Below are 17,437 nucleotides of genomic sequence, written 5' to 3' on the forward strand. Positions count from 1 at the left end.
AAAAAAAAATTCCAGATACAGAATTTTGGATTGGTAGGATATTTTTCACCTTTAAGCACTTATTTCATTAGTAAGTAATAATACCACTCTTTTCTGGCCTTGCTGTTTTCTGGGAAGACTTGGTGATTATTTAAATCACATTCCCCTCTGTGTAATGTGTTGTCATTTTCTGATACTTTTTGAGGTTGTTTTTACCATTAGTTTTGTTCTGTACTCTCCGGATTATTGTGTCAGTGAGGGTGGTTTGTTCTGCACTAGAATGTCAACCCTGTCAATGAGCATGGTTCTTCCTTATATGGATCTCAGCTTGCTTTCTTCAAGTTTCTAGAAAATGTACATTTTAGCTTTTACCAAATTAGCAAACCTCTGACTATTATTTCCATTTTTCTTTGTCTCCGAACTCTGTTACAAGTTATGCTAGCATTATTATTAGTATCCTACACATCTTTGAAGCTTATTTTTCCCAATTTCTTTCTTTGTTCCTCTGATTGGGTTGTCTATAGTTTATTAACATTTTTTCTTCCTTCAATTTTCTGTTGAGTTGATTCCATTAATTAAAATTCATATATTGCATTATTATGTTCTGGGATCCTCATGGTTTCTGAATGCTAACATTTTATATAATTTTATTCCCCATAGGCATATTTTCCTTTATATCCTTGATTATGATTCCAATAGCTGCTTTGTAATTTTTACATGGTAATTCTAATATTCAGGTCATTCTGGGATTAGTCTCTATTTGTTGCAGTTCTCCTTGGGTGTGGGACACATTTTTGTTTCCTTGTACTTACACTAATTTTGAATTGTGTTTCAACTTTATAAATAATTTCTATCAGACTCTTTTTATTTTAAAAATCTTAATTATACTTATTTGTTTTATGTGTGTGTGTGGAGGCGGGATATGTGTGTGGGATTGGAGGATAACTTGTGGACGTGGGTTCTCTCCTTCCATCACGTGGGTCCAGGGGAGGGAACTTGGGCAGTCATGTTTGTGTATTTACCTGCTGAGCCATTTTGGCTGTTCCAAATACCAGACTCTCTTGATTCTGTTTGTTTCTCAGAGTAGTTTTATATTCCTTTTGATAGGCGCTTACTTGATTTTTAAATTTTGAACATTAAGTAATTTTTATCCTTAGGTGAGTTGCTTGAAGTATGTCCTTCATATATATAATTCAGAACTAGCCAGAGACACAAGCACAGTTAGTATATGGAGTGACTTTCTCATTTCTAAGATTTTCCTCTCTCTTCTGAGCATCTGGGGTCACAGCACATTCTGTTACTTGGGCCTTAAAGCCATCAAAACTACATGTTCTAGCTAGTTTTTTTTTTTTAAAAATTTGTATTTGTGCTTGTGATTTTTATTTGTGTGTGTGGTATGTTTTGTGTGTGCATGTTGTATTGGACTTGTTAGTATGAGTCTGTGCACAGAATTACCTGGGCAGCCACTAAAGCAGACTGATGGTGTCAGTGTCAGAGAGTAAGGTGAGCCTTGAACATTTGTCTGAAGTTCCCAGGCACTACTGTGCCACTGTCTCCTGACCTTGAGAATTACACCCTGGGTTCTGGAGGTGCAGCTGTTAGAGCTACCTTCAAAGGAACCGCTAGAGGGCGACGGAAGCACAGACAATGGGACGCCCTGCTCTTTCTTCAGTTATTTGGCCAACCACAAGCCCCAAGAATATTAAAACTCCCATCAGTTTCTTACGTTATTGCCCACTCCCAACCGGACTGTAGAGTAAAGTTTTCTTTGTGACTGTGGGAGTCGGCGGTACACTCTGCGTCTCCCAATCTGATTAACGCCTACTTCATACTCACAGTACGGTCAAACATGGGCAGATATTTGCACATATACATGGTAGATATTTGCGTATATACCCAGTAGTCTTGAAAGGTTAATGGGAACTATTTGTAGTGTCCAAAGATACTCCATTCTGATATTAGATCTATTTTATCAAGAGAAAAATTTATGCATACTGTGTGGTATCTATTCTTTTAAAATATGCGTCTTTAATTTTGTGAAAGTAAAGCTGAAACATGTTTTAAAATATTGAATTTATGTAAAAGAAAACTAACTGGACAGAGGATAAACATCACAGAATATAGTGAGTTTGCACTTCCTTTCTCCTATATGAATGTATGACTTGGACAACAGGATGAGAAGCCACCCAAAAGATGCCAGCCAGAACATTAAATGTTCTTTTTGTGTGGTCTGGTGTGGAAACTGAAAGCCAATTTTACTGATGCTGTTACTCTTCCATGTTCTCTTTTGGAGTATGATGTTAAACACCTGTGTCAGGTTATGTTGATTGTCAAGTCAACAAGATCTAGCATCCTCAGGGAGCCAAGTGTCTGGGCATATACGCGGGAGATTTTCTTTTTTTCCCCTCTGTTTATTTATTCATTAAAGATTTCTATCTCTTCCCCGCCACCTCCTCCCATTTCCCTCCTCCTCCCCCAATCAAGTTCCCCTCCATTGTCAGCCCATAGAGCTATCAGGGTTCCCTGCCCAGTGGGAAGTCCGAGGACCACCCACCTCCATCCAGGTCTAGTAAGGTGAGCATCCAAACTGCCTAGGCTCCCACAAAGCCAGTACGTGCAGTAGGATCAAAAACCCATTGCCATTGTTCTTGAGTTCTCAGTAGTCCTCATTGTTCACTATTTTCAGCGAGTCCGGTTTTATCCCAGGCTTTTTCAGACCCAGGCCAGCTGGCCTTAGTGAGTTCTCGATAGAACATCCCTATTGTCTCAGTGTGTGGGTGCACCCCTCGCAGTCCTGAGTTCCATGCTTGTACTCTCTTTCCTTCTGCTCCTGATTTGGACCTTGAGATTTCTGTCTGGTGCTCCAAATTGGGTCTCTGTCTCCTTTCATCGCCTGATGAAGGTTAATATTCAGGAGGATGCCTATATGTTTTTCTTTGGGTTCTCCTTATTTAGCTTCTCTAGGATCACTAATTATAGGCTCATTGTCATTTGTTTATGGCTAGAAACCAAATATGAGTGAGTACATCTCATGCTCCTCTTTTTGGGTCTGGCTTACCTCACTCAGGATAGTGTTTTCTATTTCCATCCATTTGTATGCAAAATTCAAGAAGGCCTTGTTTTTTACTGCTGAGTAGTACTCTAATATGTATACATTCCATGCTTTCTTCATCCATTCTTCCATTGAAGGGCATCTAGGTTGTTTCCAGGTTCTGGCTATTACAAACAATGCTGCTATGAACATAGTAGAGCATATACTTTTGTTGTATGATAGGGCCTTTCTTGGGTATATTCCCAAGAGTGGTATTGCTGGGTCCAGGGGTAGGTTGATCCCGAATTTCCTGAGAAACTGCCACACTGCTTTCCAAAGTGGTTGCACAAGTTTGCATTCCCACCAGCAATGGATGAGTGTACCCCTTTCTCCACAACCTCTCCAGCAAAGGCTATCCTTGGTGTTTTTTATTTTAGCCATTCTGACAGGTGTAAGATAGTATCTTAAAGTTGTGTTGATTTGCATTTCCCTGATCACTAAGTGTTGAAATAAGAGCAGCTGGGCTGCGTCCCCGGCACCCGGCCGCCCACATGGCTAGCTCTAGCTTATGCCCCGAAATAATTACACGAAAACTGTATTCTTTTAAACACCGCTTGGCTCATTACATCTAGCCTTTTCTCGGCTAACTCTCACACCTGGACTAGCCCATTTCTAATATCCGTGTAGCTCACGAGCTGGCTTACCAGGAATGATCTTAACCTGCATCTGCCTGGAGTGGGAGAATCATGGCGACTCCTGATTCAGCTTCTTTCTCCCAGCATTCTGTTCTGTTTACTCCGCCTGCCTAAGGGTTGGCCTAACAAATGGGTCTAGGCAGTTTCTTTATTAATAAGAAATCACTCCCACATCAGCTAAGGAAGTTGAGCATGACTTAAGTATCTTTTGGCCATTTGAACTTCTTCTGTTGAGAATTCTCTGTTCAGCTCAGTACCCCATTTTATAATTGTGTTGATTAGATTTTTAAGGTCTAGTTTCTTGAGTTCTTTATATATTTTGGAGATCAGACCTTTGTCAGTTGCGGGGTTGGTGAAGATTTTCTCCCAGTCAGTGGGTTGCCTTTGTGTCTTAGTGACAGTGTCCTTTGCTTTACAGAAGCTCCTCAGTCTCAGGAGGTCCCATTTATTCAATGAGGCCCTTAATGTCTGTGCTGATGGGGTTATACGTAGGAAGTGGTCTCCTGTGCCCATGTGTTGTAGAGTACTTCCCACTTTCTCTTCTATCAGGTTCAGTGTGTTTGGACTGATATCGAGGTCTTTAATCCATTTGGACTTGAGTTTTGTGCATGGCGATAGATATGGATCTATTTTCATTCTTCTACAGGTTGACATCCAGTGTTGCCAGCACAATTTGTTGAAGATGCTCTCTTTTTTCCATTGTATACTTTTAGCTCCTTTATCGAAAATCAGGTGTTCATATGTTTGTGGGTTAATGTCAGCGTCTTCTATTCGATTCCATTGGTCGACTTCTCTGTTTTATGCCAATACCAAGCTGTTTTTAATATTGTAGCTCTGTAATAGAGTTTGAAGTCAGGGATGGTAATGCCTCCAGATGATCCTTTATTGTATAAGATTGTTTTGGCTATCCTGGGTTTTTTGTTTTTCCATATAAAGTTGATTATTGTATTCTCCAGATCTGTGAAGAATTTTGATGGGATTTTGATGGGGATTGCATTGAATCTATAGATTGCTTTTGGTAGAATTGCCATTTTTACTATGTTGATCCTCCCAATCCAAGAGCAGGGGAGATCCTTCCATTTTTTGGTGTCCACTTCAATTTCTTTCTTCAAAGACTTAAAGTTCTTGTCATATAGGTCTTTCACTTCCTTGGTCAGAGTTACCCCAAGATATTTTATGTTATTTGTGGCTATCGTGAAAGATGATGCTTCTCTGATTTCCCTCTCTGTTTCATTATCCTTAGTGTATAGGAAGGCCACTGATTTTTTGGAGTTGATCTTGTATCCTGCCACATTACTAAAGGTGTTTATTAGCTGTAGGAGTTCTTTGGTAGAGTTTTTGGGGTCGCTTATGTATACTATCATATCATCTGCAAATAACAAAAGCTTAACTTCTTCCTTTCCGATATGAATCCCCTTGATCCCCTTATGTTGTCTTATTGCTATTGCTAGAATTTCAAGCACTATATTGAAGAGGTATGGAGAGAGTGGACATCCTTGTCGTGTTCCTGATTTTAGTGGGATGGCTTTGAGTTTTTCTCCATTTAAGTTAATGTTAGCTGTCGGCTTACTGTAAATAGCTTTTATTATATTTAGGTATGACCCTTGTATCCCTAGTCTCTCCAAGACCTTTATCATAAAGGAGTGTTGAATTTTGTCGAATGCTTTTTCAGCATCTAATGAAATGATCATATGGTTTTTTCCTTTCAGTTTATTTATTTATTTATTTATTTATTTATTTTTTGCCATGCAAGACTTCAGTTTATTAATTTTTGGTAACAATAATTTAAAAGGTACAAAGGGTCTCATATTACAGAACTATGGAAATATACAATAAAGAAAAATCGGGGGTTAAACTGCTGAAACACAATAGCATCAGCTAGCAAGAAGACCAGAGGCCAATGTGAATTACTCCAGCAACCAATACGCTTGCTTTCATTGTTTTGGGTTTTAAGACATCTTCACGAATGTACCCCTAACTAGCCTCAAACTCACTGGGTGAATTCTGGATTTTGTTCCATAAACACGAAAACAGACCAAACACAGAACAGACTAATTCGTACTGGCTGTTAGGTGTATCTACTGTCCACATTTCAGCCTGCAATGTGAACTGAACACACATTAATAGCCCACACAGTTCGGTTTCAGGTGTTTAGTAGGAATTCACCAGGTAAAGCCGGGCATTGTGGCACAAACCCTAATCCCAGTGTTTGGGAGACAGAGGTAAGTTTAAGAGGCTGACCTAGTCTGCACAGCAAGTTCTAGGCCTAGTCAGGGTTAATAAGTGGATCAAATTTCAATAGTACCTGTTCACACACTCAAAAATCTGCATCTTTTAGGAAAGCTGACTTCAGCCCTGGCTTTACCACTGACAAAAACCAAGACTGGTGCATGGGCTACCACTGGAAATCCTATCTACAAAGCCTTTTCAAGACTCTGCACTAACTAGAAATGGGGCAAAGAATACCTTGAAAAAAAAATACTGCTTTTCACAAAAATGACGACTGGGCCTGGGCCAGCCAGCAAGTGTTCCAAATCATGCCAAAGTCTCTAGTGACTCAAAGTTGGAGGTTGTGTGAAGCAGAGACGCTCTCATGGATGGGGTCTCTCACACACACCCTGTACACAATTAGCACCAGCAGGCTAATGCCTAAATTGCACAGTACTGACTTCAACGATGATGAAGCATCTCAATTAACTGAAGAATTAAGCTTGGCAAGGCTCTTCTTACAAAACACTACTTAGTGCTTGGTGTAGAAACCAAATAAAGCAGGCTTTCCCCCTAGACAGTACTATGTTTGTGTGCAAAGTGCTAGTTTTATTTACAAACTTAAGTAAACGCTAGGCTCACATCTTTTAAACAGTCTTATGGCAACAAATGCTGAATCCTGCTTGCTGGAGGGTCACCTCTCATAGAGCCTGGGTCTGTTGGTGCTTGGGGCCAAAGGCTATCACACACTACTCCCAGAAGCCAAGGGCAGAATCTCCCCTAAGAATCTGAGTACCTTTAACATCCTTCCTCTAGTGACACAACTAGCAAAAAGTGTTGTAATAGGAGCAGCAGGGCTGCATCCCTGGCACCCGGCCGCCCACATGGCTAGCTCTAGCTTATGCCCCGGAATAATTACACAGAAACTGTATTCTTTTAAACACCGCTTGGCCCATTAGTTTCAGTTTCTTATTGGCTAGTTACATGTCGATCTAACCCATTTCTATTAATCTGTGTAGTCCACGAGCTGGCTTACCAGGAATGATCTTAACCTTCATCTGCCTGGAGTGGGAGAATCATGGCGACTCCCTGACTCAGCTTCTTTCTCCCAGCCTTCCGTTCTGTTTACTCCTCCCACCTATGTTTTAACCTATGAGGGCCAAGCAGTTTCTTTATTGCTTAACCAATGAAATCAACAGATTGATATATGACACTCCCACATCAAAAAAGGGACCAACTGATCTTTCAGTTTATTTATATGGTGGATTACATTGATAGATTTTCGTATGTTGAACCAGCCCTGCATCTCTGGGATGAAGCCTACTTGATCATAATGGATAATTTTTCTAATGTGTTCTTGGATTTGGTTTGCCAGTATTTTGTTGAGAATTTTTGCGTCGATGTTCATGAGTGAGAATGGCCTGTAATTCTCTTTCTTGGTTGGGTCTTTGTGTGGTTTTTGTATCAGGGTAACTGTAGCTTCATAAAAGGAATTTGGCAATGACTCTTCTGTTTCTATATTGTGAAATACATCAAGGAGTATAGGTATTAGCTCTTCTTGGAAGTTCTGGTAGAATTCTGCAATGAAACCATCTGGTCCTGGGTTTTTTTGGAAGGGAGATTTTTGATAATAGTTTGTAGTTCTTCACGACTAACAGGTTTATTTAGATCGTTCACCTGGTCTTGGTTTAGCTTTGGTATATGGTACTTATCTAAAAATTGTTCATTTCTTTCGTATTTTCCAGTTTTGTGGCATACAGGCTTTTGTAGTAAGATCTAATTATTCTCTGAATTTCCTCTGTGTCTGTGGTTATGTCCCCCTTTTCATTTCTGATCTTATTTATTTGCATGTTCTCTCTCTGTCATTTAATTAGTTTGGATAGGGGTTTGTCGATCTTGTTGATTTTCTCCAAGAACCAACTTTTTGTTTCATTGATTCTTTGGACTGTTTTCTGTGTTTCTATTTTGTTGATTTCAGCCATCATTTTGATTATTTCCAGTCTTCTGCTCCTCCTGGGCGCATCCACTTCTTTTTTTTTTTCTAAAGCTTTCAGGTGTGCTGTTAAGTCCCCGATGTATGCTTTCTCCGTTTTCTTTAAGTGGGCACTTAGCACTGCTTTCATCGTGTCCCATAGGTTTGAGTATGTTGTCCCTTTATTTTGATTAAATTCAAGGAAGATTTTAATTTCTTTCTTAATTTCTTCCTTGACCCAGGTGTGGTTCAGTAGTTGACTGTTCAGTTTCCATGAGTTTGTAGGCTTTCTGGGGGTAGCATTGTTGTTGCCTTCTAACTTTAATCCATGGTGATCTGATAAGACACAGGTGGACACTGATATTTTTTTATATTTGTGAAGGTTTCCTTTGTTTCCAAGTATGTGGTCAATTTTCGAGAAGGTTCCATGAGCTGCAGAGAAGAAGGTATATTCTTTCTTATTTGGGTGGAGTGTTCTATAGATGTCTGTTAAATCCATTTGCTTCATTACTTCCAATAATTCTCTTAATTCTCTATTAGGTTTCTGTCTGATTGACCTGTCCATTGGAGAGAGAGGTGTAATGAAGTCTCCTCCTACTACTAGTGTGTGTGGTTTGATGTCTGCCTTGAGTTCTAGTAATATTTCTTTTACATAAGTGGGTGCTTTTATATTAGGGGCGTAGATATTCAGGATTGAGACTTCATCCTGATGAATTGTTCCTGTTATGAGTATAAAGTGTCCCTCTCAATCTCTTCTGATTGATTTTAGTTTGAAGTCAGTTTTGTTAGAAATTAGTATGGCCACACCTGCTTTTTTCTTAGGACCATTTGCTTGAAACACCTTTTCCCAACCCTTTACTCTGCGTAGATGCCTGTCTTTGTGGTTGAGATGTGTTTCTTGCAAACAGCAGAATGTTGGATCCTGTTTTTGTATCCAATCTCTTAGCCTGTGCCTTTTTATAGGTGAATTGAACCCATTAATATTAAGTGATATTAATGACCAGTGGTTGTTTACTCCAGTTATTCTTATTGTTTTTGGTAGTAGAGTTTGTGTGTCTCCCTTCTTTGAGTTGTGCTGGTGAAGGGTCGCTAGATACCTGAGTTATTGTAGGCAGTGTTGGCAATGTTGGGTTCCTTGGGTTGCGGTTTTCCTTCTATCACTTTCTGTAGGGCTGGATTTGTGGCTATGTATTATTTAAATTTGTTCTTATCCTGTTATGTCTTGATTTCTCCATTGATAGTGAACAGTAGCTTGGCTGGGTATAGTAGTTTGGGTTTGCATCCATGGTCTCTTAGCTTCTGCAGTACCTCTATCCAGGATCTTCTGGCTTTCATGGTTTCCATAGAGAAGTCAGGTGTAAGTCTGATTGGTTTACCTTTATAAGTTACTTGGCCTTTTTCCTTTGCAGCTCTTAATATTCTTTCTTTAACCTGTGTATTTAGTGTTTTGATTATTATATGGTGAGGGAATGTTTTTCTTTGATCCAGTCTGTTTGGTGTTCTGTATGCTTCTTGAATATTCAAAGGAATATCTTTCTTTATGTTGGGAAAGTTTTCTTCCATGATTTTGTTAAAAATATTTTCTGGGCCTTTGAGCTGTGACTCTTCTCCTTCTTCTGTGCCTATTATTCTTAGGTTTGGTCTTTTTATTATATCCCATATTTCCTGAATGGTTTGTGATGAGAATTTGTTGGCTTTGCTGTTTTCTTTGATCAGTGCGTTTATTTTCTCTATGGTGTCCTCAGAATCTGAGATTCTTTCTTCTATCTCTTGTATTCTATTGATTATGCTTGTTTCTGTAGGCTCTGCTCGTTGACCTTGATTTTCCCTATTCAACTGGTCCTCTGTTTGTGTTTTCTTCCTTGCTTCCATTTCAGTTTTCAATTCTTGAACTGTTTCCCTTACCCGTTTGATCGTTTTTTCTTGGTTTCCCAGGGTATCATGTACGTATTTACTCATTTCTTCAAACTTTTTGTTATTCTTCTCATCCATTTCTATAAGGACATTTTTCACATGTTGTTTAAGGGACTCTATTGCTTTCATAAAGTCAATTTTTTCCACTTCTTCTGTGTTAGGGTGTTCAAGTCTTTCTGTTGTAAGATCATTGGGTTCTGGTGTTTTCATGTTGTTTTTGAGATTATTGGGTGAATTTTTGCCTTGCCACCTGCCCATCTCCTCCTATGGATGCTTTCTAATGGGTCTTTTAAAAGCAGTTCAAGTTTCCCTGCTGGCCAGGGGCTCTTCTTACAAAATGCCCTCACTCTGTTTCCTAACTCCTGCCGGGGGCCACCCTCTCATCCCTCAGAAGGGTCTTTAGGAACAGGACCCAGCTCCTCTTTTGCTAGGGACCTTGGCAAACAAAGGCCTACCTCTTTGATTTAATTGTAGTGGGACGATCTGCTCCCCTGCAGCCTGCAGCCCCGAGCGTCATCCGCCACCGCGCAGGTCCCCAGCGTCCGCCTGCACCCTTGGCTCACGCGGGAGATTTTCTACATTAGATTGGTTGAGATGGGAGGACCCCTCTCATTACTGGACAGAACTGAAAGGAAAAAGCAAACAGAGTATCTTCAGTCCTTGATTCCTGCTCTCTGAATATGGGTGCAACGTGACCAGCTGCCTCCTGTTCCTGCCACCAAAACTTCCATGTCAGGATGGACTGAGTTCTAAATCGAGCTACACCCTTCCCTCTTTATCTTGTGTTTTGTTGCAGCAATGAAACATGTAACTAATTCTTAATTAGTTACTTTACCAACAATTGCTTTTCATTGTATCGCAGACTTAAATTTTATTAACGTATATTGGTAGTACATAGCAATGTGTTTCATTGTGATAATTTATGCATGTACATAGTGTTCGCAACCATATTTGTTCCCCATTACTCCGTCTAGTTCTTCCACTCCTGTTCATCTTCTTTCTTCTCCCTCAGTCCCTTCTACTTTCCTGTCCTCTTCCCCTTTCTTTTATTATATACATACTTACTTTTATTCCATAATGAACAATATGTTGAGAACACAGTATTGCATGCCAACAGTTGCAAATATCATTACCATTGCTATTATGATTATTGCTTACCTGTTTTAATTGGATGTACATTTTCAGTGCTGTACACAGATATAATACAGTAAACCCTGAGATATGGAGGATTCAGAAGATGGTAATGACACTTGAGTTCTGTAAAAGATGGGAATCCTTCACTTAGAACGGCTTGTGTACTGACTGGGCTTATGCCACCTGTTTCTCCTCACGCCACAACACCATAGTTTCTCCTCTTGTTGCAGTTCTTATCCACCACTTGCCCAACTAGCTTCGAACCTTTATTGGGGGTTCTTCTGTGTGACTGCAGGTCTGGATTCTCTGCATGAAGCCTAGTTTCCTAGTTTGCACCTCTTCCACGATTCCTACCTCAGCAGTTTCTTTATTCATTAACCAATAAAAGCAGCACATATATAGAAGGACCTCCCACACCACCCTCCCCTCCCCTCCTCTCTCCCTTCCTTTGCTCCCTCTACTTCCCTTCCCTTCCCTCCTGTTCCCCCTCCCCTTCCTTGTTCTGCCCTGCCCTGCCCTTCTTCTTCCCTCCCTCCCTCCCTCCCTTCCTTTCTTCCTAGCTGATCAGATTTTATTAGGATTGTTTACAGGAGCATGGGTGAGGGGTTGTGTATAGGCATATGGTCTTACCAATGGTGACAGCGTTGAAGACAATGTTGCTCCTTTCCCCATCAACCAAAACTGCATATAAATCCTCAGGAAGAGGAAAGCGCCATCCCCCAAGGCCCTTTCCAACCAAGATAGAATGTTGGCAGGCCCAGTTAATTGCAGCTACCATGAGCTCAAGATTACAACAGCTTTGTCATGCTTAGAAGGAAGTCAGCTTGAGCAACAATTTTTAACCCTTCCTCTGGCCTTAGATTTTTTTCCTCTTTCTTCCTTGATGTTCCCTAAACCTTGGAGCAGATAATATAGATTTCCCACTTATGGCTGAGCATTAGCCATAATTTATTGACAAAATTTTTGACATATTGACAATAGTCAAGCATCATTACCACTTTGACTAGGTTGAAATCCAACAGAAGTAGTGATTGCCTGTATTGTCTGGGAGCCCCAGGTATCTTTCTCACTAACAACTTATATGGAGGTAGCCCACGCATGACATTGGGATTTTCATTGAATAGGCTATGACTTCTAGAAACAGCTTTATCTACCCACGCAGGGTATCTCTGTTCCAGCTATTGGAGTACTTTTGTATGACTCCAAAAACACAACTTCTATTCTTGGAGTTGGAACAATTGAGCAGTAGTGATAATAATGATAATTGTTATTACTGTTGTGAAAAACTTGAGAGATGCTATATGCAACAAATATTTTGGGAATTGTTAATAGCCCCCCAAATATCCTATTTTTGAAATTTCTCCTTCTGTATATAGTATTTTTGAGGGCAATTTTGATGTTATTATTATATACTTATAAAACTATATAAGTAGGAATAAGAATAATCATGTGAAAAATAAAGTGACAAGTTTAATCCTTTTGCATAAACTTATTTGTTTTTCATTAGAATGTTGTATGCTGCATTTTATTCCTGACATGTGGAAAATGTAGTATACAGATACTGTTTTGTTTGTTTCTTAGAATGATCTCTTTATATAGACCAGGCTGATCTCCAACTCACAAAGACTAGCCTGCCTCTGTTTTCCTAATGTTGAGATTAAAAGCATGTTCCACTGTGCCCGGCCTACAGAAACCCTTAATACAACCAGTTCATGATGAATGAGATAATGAAGAAAGATTGGTTGGCAAGTTAGTTTCTGGCATTTGAAGCGTTTGTGGTGTATGCATGCATGCATATGCTTAGATGACTAACAGATTTCATTGAACGTATATTGATATAAATTATTTTTCTTGCTCTTTTTCCTAGACCATAGGTTTCTGGAGTTATGGTTGTTCTAAGATTAACCACTGGGAAGTGCTCACCCAGAAAAGTCCAGCTTATATTTTATTTTGTGCCTGGTTGTGTTTGTAAACTTGAGTGTAGACCACTTGAATAAGGGATCATAATTCTAAGTTCCTCAGATGACTTTGCATAGTGTCTACAGGGTTTTCTATTAGCAGCAGAATACTGTTACTCTTTGAATCCCTAGAAAAGCGAATATGGGCTTGGTCGGTAAAGTACTTGTGTAGTGTACACAAAGCCCCGACTTCAATATCCAACACCACATAAACAGGTGTGTTGATATTTGTCTGGGATCCAGAACTCAAAAGGTGAGAAAAGAAGAACAGAAGTTTAAGATTATCCTCAAATACCTGGTGAATTTTTGAGACTATATGAAAGTCTCAAAAAGTTTACTATGGTCCTTGTCATGTCACAGGAAAGCCATCTGCTTCCTTCTGGAGTCCTAGCTTTGTCTCTGGAGGCTGTGATAAAACAGTGGCTGGAACCTGGGGGAAGAAAGGGATCACATAACTTACAGTTTGTAGTCTTCCATCGAGGAAAGCCAAGGCAGGAACTCAGAGCAGGAACTTGAAGCAGAGACTGCAGACGAACACTGCTTATTGGCCATCTTCCCTGGCTTGTGTTTAGCCAGTATTCGTATGCAGCAAAGCTTACTTGTCTAGGCATAGCCCCACCCACAGCAGCCTGGGCCCTCCTCCATCAATCAGCAGTCTAGAAAATGCCCCACCGATGTTCCCACAGAGGGAGTTCCTCAGTTGCAATTCACCTCTTCCCAGGTAAGTCTAGGTTTGTGTCAAGTTGACAACAATGAGGGCGAAGGCGATGAACCAGTCTCTGGGTATGTATGTCTTCCCAAGGACTGGCTGGTATTCGATAGAGTAGTGCCAGGATGCCTTTATAAATGCTGGTTGCTTAATTGAGATGATTACTCCAGAGAATGATTTGTGCTTCCTGATGGTTGGCAGATAAAAATGAGCTTTTTAAGAACTGTAGGTGACATAATATTTTGGCACTCTTCAAGGGTATGTAATGGCTGTCACAGTCTGCTCTTTTCCAAAAAGAGCTCCATCAGTATTTAGGTCATGAGCCAGCCGTACAGTTCTTCTATTTAGACCCCTTCACCTTGACTTTTTCTGAACTTCAGCCATCTCTGCTGTTGATCCTGGAACAATTTTGCCACCTCAGAAAGAAACCCTTACCATTAACTAACACTTCTGTGCTAGTTAATTAGGTTAATTTTAAATGCCAGCATGGCCTAGATCATCAGGTACAGAAATGTGGTCAAACATTATTGTTTTCATGAATACTTTTGGATGATGTTAGCACTTCATTAATGAACTTGAAACACATCATCTCCCTTCTCTTAATGTGGAGGGGTCACATCTAATCGACTGAGAGTTTGGATAGATAGAATATTGATCTCTGCTAGACAAGGAAAAACTCTGGCCTTTGGGCTTGAGCTGCAGCCTTGGCTCACTCTATCTCCAGTCTATGGGCCCACATTGGAGACTGCGGTCTTGTCAGCCTCCAAAATAGATGTAATGGTTAGTTTTAGGTGGGATAAGAATGGATAGGGGATCTTCAGAAAGCTGGTGCTGTGGTTTGGGTGTGAAATGAGCCCCACAGACTCATGTATCTGGACACTTGGTTCCCAGCTGGTGGCACGGTTTTGGGAGGTTGAGGGACCTTTGGGACCTGTGGTTTAGCTGGCAGAAGTGAGCTGCTAGGCGCAGACCCAGCAGGTTAGATGTCCTTCTGGCATTGGCCTGAGCTCTGTTTCCTGACTTGTCAATATGTAAACAGGGTGTACCACAAGCTGCTGTCACAGTGAACCAAGCCACCCTAATGACCATGCCTTACTGCCACGATGGGCTGCACTAATTGAAACTATGTGCCAAAATGAAATTTTTAAGTTCCTTCTGTTGGCAGTTTGCCATAGTGATGAAGAAAGGTGACAGACAGGTAAAGCATTGTTCTGGGCGTGTTTGTGAGGCAGAAGAGAAGCGCATTTGAATCTGTGGCCTGAACAAGGAAGATTTGCTCTTACCCGGTCTGGGCAGGTTTGGTGACATCAACCAGCTGATATCTGACATTACCACAGAAAGAAAAAAATCAATAGTAGAAAGTTGAATTTGCTCTTTTCTGGAATAGACTTTCATCTTTTCCTGTCACTAAACATAAGAATTCTGGGTTTCTATGGGACTGTCTTATGGTTATTGGTTACTGTTTTCATTCAGATTTACAGTGTGTGTGTGTGTGTGTGTGTGTGTGTACACAAATAGAGAAAAAAGAAATCAAATGTGACCCACAGTATGGATCCTGAGGATTGAACTCTGACCATTAGGCTTATAGACGAGCCCTACTGGCTCTTATGTTCTGTGGTGGTTTGAAAGAAAATGGCCCCAAAAGGGAGTGGCATTATTAGGGAGTGTGGCCTTGTTGGAGCAGGTGTGGTTTTGTTGGAGGAAGCATGTCACTCTGGAGGTGGGCTGCAAGGTCTCATATATGCTCAAGATACCGTCCAATGTTTTAGTCCACTTCCTGTTGCCTGCCAGATGTAGAACTCATAGCTCCCTCTCCAGCACCACGTCTGTCTGCATGTTGCCATGTCTATCATGATGGATAGTGGACTGAACCTCTGAAACTCTAAGAGTGCTAACCCAAGTAAATGTTTTCTTTCTAAGAGTTGCCATGGTCATGGTGTCTCTTTACAGTAAGAGAAATCCTAACTAAGAAATGTGCATGTCGAGACACTTCATACTTTGCCACATTTCTGTTAATGTTCCTCTGTGTTCTTTGACTTGTGTCTTCCCTACCAGGTTATCTTCAACTCACTAGGTCACCATGGCCAGCATGAGGCAGGAGGGAATTAGGCTTCAGGGAAAAAAAATCCTAAAAGTGAGGGTGTTTGACTTTTATTATTCTTAGTGGACTGGTGGCGAAGTTTATACTACATGATTCAGTAGCCTACATGTCAAAGAGCCATTGAGCTTGCAGCCTTGAATGGGCCGCCAGGTCTGTGAAGTTGTAGCTTGGGATCACATTGTTGCTGTCTCTTCCTTCTCCTCCTCCCTTTTCCTTGAAACTTTAAAGAATTTTTATTGAATCAAAGCACAGTATTTTTAAAAATATTTTTTTTGATTTTTTCCTAACATAATAATCCAATTGATCATTTGGGAATTTCATACAGTGCACCTGATCATGTTTGCTTCACATACCTGGAATTAAATTGAAGACCCAGACATAAATCCACACACCTGTGTCACCTGATTTTTGACAAAATTCAGAAATACACAATGGAAAAAAGAAAGCATCTTTAATAGTCGTGCTAGCATAACTGTGTGGCAGCGTGTAAATGACTGCAAATAGATCTGTATCTATCGCTCTGCACAAAACTCAAGTCCCATGTGGATTAAAGACTCAAAATAAATCCAGATCCACTGAACCTGATAGGAAAGAAAGTGGGGATAACCTTGAAATAATGGCACAGGAGACAACTTCCTGAATAGAATACTAAGACTGACAATAAATGGAACCTCATGAAACAGAAAATCTTCCATAAGACAAAGGATACCAACAGGACAAAATAGCAACCTACAGAATGGGAAAAGATCTTCACCAACCCCCATCTGACAGAGCGCTGTTTACCATAATATATAGAGAACTCAAGAAACTAGCCATCAACAAACCAAATAATCCAATTAAAAATGGGGTACAGATCTAAACAGAGAATTTTCTATAGTGTAATCTCACATGACTGAGGAGCACTTAAAGAAATGTTCAACATCTTTAGACATCAGGGAAGTACAAATCAAAATGACTCTGAGATTCCATCTTACACCTGTCAGAATGACAGATCACAATCACAAGTGGCAGCTCATGCTGGAGAAGATGAGGAGCAAGGGGAATATTCCTCCATTGCTAGTGGTAGTGCAAGCATGTACAGCTGCTGTGAAAATCAATATGTCAGTTTCTCAGAAAATTGGGAACTGATCTATCTACCTCAAGACCCAGCTATACCACTTCTGGGCTTACACACAAAGGGTGCTCCTTCACAATTGCTCAACTACTGTAGAACTTGCACCACCTGGAAATGTGATTGGGCAAGGGTCTGGGGAGTAAAGAACACACAGACACAGGTCACTCTTGAAGCAAGAATGCCAATTGTATTATGTTCCAAAGCAGTTTATATAGTGCTCCCCTTAACTTGTGGTCACACCCTAGCTCTCAGAATTTTTCAGCAGCAAGCCTACCAGAAACCACCTCCTTGTTATCTGGAACTCATGAGGTTTCTGTGCTCAGAGCAACTGCAAGCATAGAAAAGCAAATTCTGGCAGGCAAGGGGTCATAGAAAGTTCAGGGTCTGAGGGTCTGCAGATCCCAACAAACTATGTTTGAAGCAGCTTTATTTGTAATAGCCAGAAATTGGAAACAACCTAGATGTCCCTGAACCCAAGAATGGTTAAGAAATGTGGGACATTTACACAATAGAGTATTGGGGGAGATGACTGGAATTTGGGGACATTTCAGGGGTGAAATAGAAACCTAATATCATAAAAACTGGAAATCCAGGATGTTGACTCTAGTGAAGACTCCTAGCA

This window comes from Microtus oregoni, unplaced genomic scaffold (assembly GCF_018167655.1).
Source record: "Microtus oregoni isolate MIOR12 unplaced genomic scaffold, Mior012 000017F_ref0000208, whole genome shotgun sequence".
Classification (NCBI taxonomy): Eukaryota; Metazoa; Chordata; class Mammalia; order Rodentia; family Cricetidae; genus Microtus; species Microtus oregoni.